The sequence below is a fragment of the Dermacentor albipictus genome, chromosome 9, assembly GCF_038994185.2.
Source record: "Dermacentor albipictus isolate Rhodes 1998 colony chromosome 9, USDA_Dalb.pri_finalv2, whole genome shotgun sequence".
Classification (NCBI taxonomy): Eukaryota; Metazoa; Arthropoda; class Arachnida; order Ixodida; family Ixodidae; genus Dermacentor; species Dermacentor albipictus.
The window spans coordinates 34,348,650-34,354,713 of record NC_091829.1 but is presented as its reverse complement, the minus strand read 5'-3'; the positions used below and the strand labels follow the sequence as shown (position 1 = coordinate 34,354,713).

Sequence of the window (6,064 nt, the reverse complement as noted above, 5' to 3'; positions counted from 1 at the left end):
AATGGCTTTAATATCTGTCCATGCGGTATGATTCTTCCTCACTTGATCGTCCCAGAGCGCCTTCACTTCCTTGAGACAACTCCAAACGTTTGCTTTCAAGTTCAAGTTCCATTTTTTTTTAATCGCGATCTTTATCCCGTTCCTCTCTCTCTCTTTCCCGTTCTTCTCTCGCTCTGTCCCGTTTCTCTCTTTTCTTTAGAAGTTCCAATCCCATTTCAATTTCTTCCTCACTGGCCTGATTGGAAATTAGCTCCAATAATTCTGATTTTAGCATTTTTTGGCGTACATCTAGGCCCAGTTCCTCACCAACAGTCAACAATTTGTCTGTCAGCAGTGTCCTTAACTCCATGATTGCTGCTTTACTGCCTTGGTCCTGCTCGCTAAAACTAGCTAGGAAAACACAACCTAGCTAACACTCAACAATCTAGCTTCCCTACTGTTCTAAACAGAACAATGGCAAAATGAAGCCCAGAGAGTCAAAGCAAGAACCAAGCACTCACCGCAGACAGAGCACGACGTCGCAAAGTCCATCCCACCGCTGTCAGCCAGTTGTCAGGATTGGGGGCTCAATTCCATCGCTCGTAACCCGTTGTCAAGATTGGAGTCCGGCATGAATTGGAAGGTAGCTGGCCCATGCCTTCATCCAACTTATCCACGCTGAGGATGTTGATGAAGGCAAGGGCTGCTTTTTATCGAGAACGAGGAATATGGGTTTATTTACAGTATCTACATCAGTCTAGCATGACTGCTTGAGAGAATACATCAGTCTAACATGACTGCTTGAGAGAGCGCGCCGAGTATCCGCACAACAGCGGTTTTTAAACACTCGGTCCTCCTCCGATACAAGGTGACACGAACGTTCGTTTAGTCATCGTAAACTGGCCGTCTCTCTCCGGGGTGGCTTACACACGCACACTCACACACACACTTTTTTGCACGAGATTCGCAGTCCGGAGCTGACGTCAGCCGGACTTCGTAGAACTCGGGGCTTGTTTCAGAAAAGGTGCCTTTTATTCCCTGAGCTGACCTCCGCAGCGCGGTTGAGTGCGCACTGTCTTGCGTCTGGACGGCGCGTGGGAAGGAGCCTCGAACTTGGTTCCTGCGAGCGGGTGAGCGCTCACGGGAACCAAGGGCAGCGGCAGGGGCGCAGTAACAATAGTTGGCCTGCCAAGTGCGTTTAGTCACAATGGCGACGAGGTTAGAGTGTAACGATGGCGTTCCAAGATGAGGTTGCCACCGCTTTCATAAATGGCTGGCAAACTTGCACCTCAGCTGGGCCGTTTTTAACAGGATTTTGATTGCTAGTTTCATCGGCGTGCCTTCTTCACCGAGACAATGGTTGCTGTAGTGTGCGTGAACTTTATAAGATGCGAAGCCTCTTCATAAGTCTTTTTGAAGAATATTCGTCGGTACGAGAGCCACATAGTCTGCAACTTGGGAGAGCGAGGCTTAGCTCTTTCGTTTCGGCAGAAAAGTGGCTAATTTAGAGTGCTTCCAAAGAAAAAATTTTTCCTCTTGAACAACGAAACGCATTTAACATTGCTATGCAGCAAATCGTAGCTTATTGGTGTGGCTTTTTATATAAACAAGGACTGTGCTGTGAGATTTAGAATTGTTCACATTTTATTTGTCAAATAAACTAAAGAATGTGCACATAAAAGTATAAACAAAGAGAAATCAGTGACTGGTCTTAGCCAGAAAATTATTTTGAGAATTCTGAAATATACAAACTGTTACTAGGCCCCTTAGCTATGCTTCCAATATATATCAATCCTGTACACCACGTATTGCATTTATCGGGGCCCATCAATCTAGCAGCCTTGACAGCTGTGCCACTCGGTGAAGCAGTCCCGTGAGGGCAAGAAGCAAAGGTATATTTCACAAGTGGAGCACATGATGTTTGTTCTGTTCTGTGTCTTTGTTTTTTGATAGCAGATTTTGCAATTTCTCCTCGTCTTCATTCTTTTTTATTGGTGCCGAATATGGTCCAAGGGCGAGAAGGGGGGTGAGAAAGGAGCATGACCTTCTGCGACTTCATCATAGTCAAATATTTGCTGAATCAGTTCTTCCCTAAATGCAAGCTGGTCAAAGTAGGTGCTTCGAGAAAGTTCTCCAACTGTTGGGTTGTCTTTTCGGTGCTGCTGGAACAGTATGAAACTTCACGCACGCGATATCCACACAGTGAAAAAACAGCGTCTTCCACCAACGTACGCATTTTCTGAGGACGTTGTATGTGGCAATTATTTGGTCTGATTTGTCCACTCCTGACATCCCGGCATTGTAGTCGTGGACAAGGAGTGGCTTTCGGATGATTCTCAGAGCCCATTGGCGCCCCCTTTTCTCTCTTCTCTTGGCAGGCGCATGCTCATTTGCTGTGTGTATCGTGCTCATCAAGTTTACAGCACGCCGGTGTTTCCACTGCATGTAAAGGATGTTGTTGTCACGAATCCATCGGACATCTCCACGCTCTGCGCTTTTTTCCCATGATGAGTCTTTCGATTCAACTGGAACACAGCGATGATCTTTGCGTGTTGTTCCGCATGCAAGAGTTTTGTGCTCAAGGAGGTGTTCAAAAAGTTTTTTTGAAGTGTAGAAGTTGTCCATTTAAACTCTGTAGCCTTAATCAAGGTACTTTGTACAAAGCTTGCTCACGACGTGAAAGGCTACGCCATGCGGTCCTGGTGCCTCACGCTTGCCAGTATAGTACACCGAAAATTGAAGGGTGTATCCAGTTCTTAAATCTGCCAGCACCCACAGTTTATATCCAAATTTCGGCACCTTGTCTCGAATGTATTGCCTTATACCTGATCAAGCCTTCGGTTTCACCATGCGTTCGTCAACGGCGAGGTCGCGCTGTGGTTGAAACAAATTTGCAGATTCTTGATTGATGTGATCCAGAAGCCAGGACACCCTCCAAGTCTTTCCAACAGATGCTGCAGCTGCCAAGTCCTCTGGGTCCCCTACACTTAGGAATGACAGCAATGCGAAAAAACGGTCCCTTGGCAAAATATTTCGTGGGAGAAGATTACTGAATATTCCTGTTGATCGCCAGTATAAGTGCAGTCGTGGCACTTCAACAACTCCCATATAGATGATTATCCCAATAAGTCTGAGCATCTCCAGTGGAGTGACTTCCTCCCAAGAGCCGTCACGTCGAGAGTATGTTGGTCGGTCCAAAATATGCATCCAGGCATCAGAAAGTCTTGATCACCTCTGTAGTAAAAAACAAGAGGAAAAAATCCAGCGCTCTTGAGAACCGACGCGCATCGCTCCGCCGGGCTGTCTCGTGGGTTGAAACTCGATACGGCGCGGTGTACTTGGCAAAATATCCCGGCAGAAGGTTGTTGAAACACTAAACACAAAATCAAAACTGCATTCGTCAAATCTGAACCACATTTATGTATAATTACAGCGCGAAGTCAAAAACGATACCTACCTGCGAGCGCCTGTTGACGTTCGGGGCAAGTAAAGTTTCGTCCGTTCTCTGTCCTCGCTTCACCGTTGGAGCTTGAAGCTTCTCAGACGATGATCGGCAGTTGTTGATCAAACGCAGGCAGGAAACGATGAGATCAGATGTACAAGAAATATTTATACGTAAACTTTTCTATGTACATGGCAGGTAAAACAAATACATTACAAATTTGAACAATTGAGAAACAAAGTCTCACTCTTCGACTGTCTCAATGACTGTTAGAGCCCAGACTCGTTTTAACGTACATAGTACGGAGGCTCACTGATCTGTCAGCAATCCTGATTTCAGCCAAGTCTGAGGGACAGCATGTCGTCCCGATTTTTATAGCCCAAATACACACACACAAAAAAAGGCGGTAGGGGGCCGTTGGCCCGTCCCACAGGTTCAGTTGCCAATCAGAGTCAACCGTATGTTAAGTCACAACCCACAGGGATGGGCTTACTCTTAAAAATAAACATACTGGAAAACAAAGCTCTTTTCCTTCTTCCCTAAAACTTCGTTGCCCTCTCATTTCTCCGTAGTTAGTGACGGGCTCAGCAAAACATGCCAGGCCTGAACAAGTTATCGCTAGGCCGCCTCAAATCCCAAGAGCGTCTCTAGGCCGCAACTGTCTCGGAAGCAGGGGCATCGATACCACGTAGTGCGGCCGTACTCAAAGTTTGTCTGCATGGGAGACTGATGGCCCTCCTTGTCCTTCAAACTTATTGTCTACAAGACAAAGTTCTCCGAGTGCGTGTTTCCAAGACGCCGTCGTCCAAATGCACTCTTTACGTGTGCACCGCATCCCTACAGCGTGCACTGTAAGCTGGCCTTCGACACCACACAGACAGTCGCACCCAACAACAAGGCTGGCGATTGCGTTCCGGACGCGTAGAAGATTAGGTCCATGCTCAGTGCATGCGGCACGGGGTCAAAGTTGCTAAGCCCTTCTTAACCTCGACGGCGCCTCCAATTAGTCAGGTACTCGGGAGCCAGACCCACAATACCGTGTACAGCAGTCCCTTTCAAGGCTGGTCTGTGTGGACTCGTGTGACCATCGGCGGACTGCCAACACCGTGCGCACAATACCGACTTCCCGGAATCGGCCCTCGCCCTCCTGGCGCCTGCCGCGATGCGTCACCCAACACCGCGCGGTGCCTGTGACCCCACATAACACAGCAACTGTTGCCCCGCTGACATGGGGGGAAGTGAACCCCCTCTCTATACACAAAGCACGTGGCCGATTCGTGACACTTTAGAACACGAACAATCAGAGCGACCGTAAGGTCGCTCTGATTGATCTGCAACCGTAACGTCGCACTTGAACTGGAGCGTCTTCATCACAGCTAAAATCTGACGATCCCGCATCGTTGCTTAAGCTATCACTGCTGCTTGGATCACAAAAATCAGCAGCAGAAGCAGCGAAAGTGCTTGGAACAGGAGTCAGTTGTCGCTGCGCGTGGGGCGGACGGGATGCCATTCTCGTGCCATTCTCGTGGAACTTGAAACCACCTTCGGTTAAAATTTCACTTGCGGCGGCGCCTCCGCACGCAGACAACAAAAACAAAACTGAAAGAGGAGTTCTAAATGAATCCGCCAGATGGGGATAGTTGTGTGTAGCGCGGCGGTTTAAAATTTTGCGGGAGATTCAAAGTCATCGGAACTCTGTGTCCAATGGCCTATGGCGCCGTACTGAAAGAGTTAGAGCCCGCGGAACATTGGCAAGCCTGAAGTGAATGAATATGTAAGCCTCATGGGTGGTCCCGAGTTTCTTACGTACATAGCTTCTTCTGTATCTTTGACTCTCGAAGTCGTGACTCAGGGAGCAGGGATGCTGCGGGCTGTCTGGTATTGCAGTCTGGCACCAGGTGCTCTGCCACCGTCTGGGACGGTGGGCGCCGTCTGGGACGGTGTGTGCCGTTAACTTGGGTGCTGTGTGCACCGAGCAGAGTAGGACCATCTCATAGAGCTGTCTCCTCAGGGCTGTCTGATTTGTGCCCATTGTGGGCATTGTTTTTGGATGCCAGTTGCTGTCAAGGTAGCGACACAAGCTGCCTCTCGAACATGAAGGGACACAACATTGTGGACTGTAGCATTGAAATGTCGCACTTTGCTTCCGGCATAGTGGTTAGCCTCGCACGAATTAAAAATACTCGTTTGGCACAAGAAAGCGAACGTAGTTCACATTGAACTTAGCATTTGAGTAGATGCCCGATCTTTTAATGTGGATGCAGAAGTCCTCTCCCTTGCACAACTTTAGTGTTTGTCGAGTGTGTTGAATGTACGTAGCGTGAATGGAGTCACTTCTCGTTTGCTGTCACTTGCACATTGCCTGCGTGTTTGCCCCGGACTACGATTGAGCCACCTCAGGCAATGGAGATGCCTGTGGCCAGTTCGGCGCAGCGACTTTGGCTGCCGCCTTTGTCCGGCTCGCAAACATCGGCGGTTGGGAAAAGGGCCGGCAGTCACCAATGACTACTGCAACACTTGCTCGTGTCGACTTGTACATCGGCGTTTCCGGAATCGTGGCCTGGAATCGTGCGGTGGAGTCTGCAGTACTGCTGCTGTGACCAATGGACGCCAGCGGTGTACCTCAGAAACATTGTCGGCGCG

At 48.7% G+C, this 6,064-nt stretch overlaps 1 pseudogene; it reads right to left on the bottom strand.

The window, feature by feature from the left end:
* Positions 1-1,811: 1,811 nt before the first annotated feature.
* Positions 1,812-3,186, bottom strand: LOC139049822 (piggyBac transposable element-derived protein 4-like; annotated as a pseudogene).
* Positions 3,187-6,064: the final 2,878 nt, after the last annotated feature.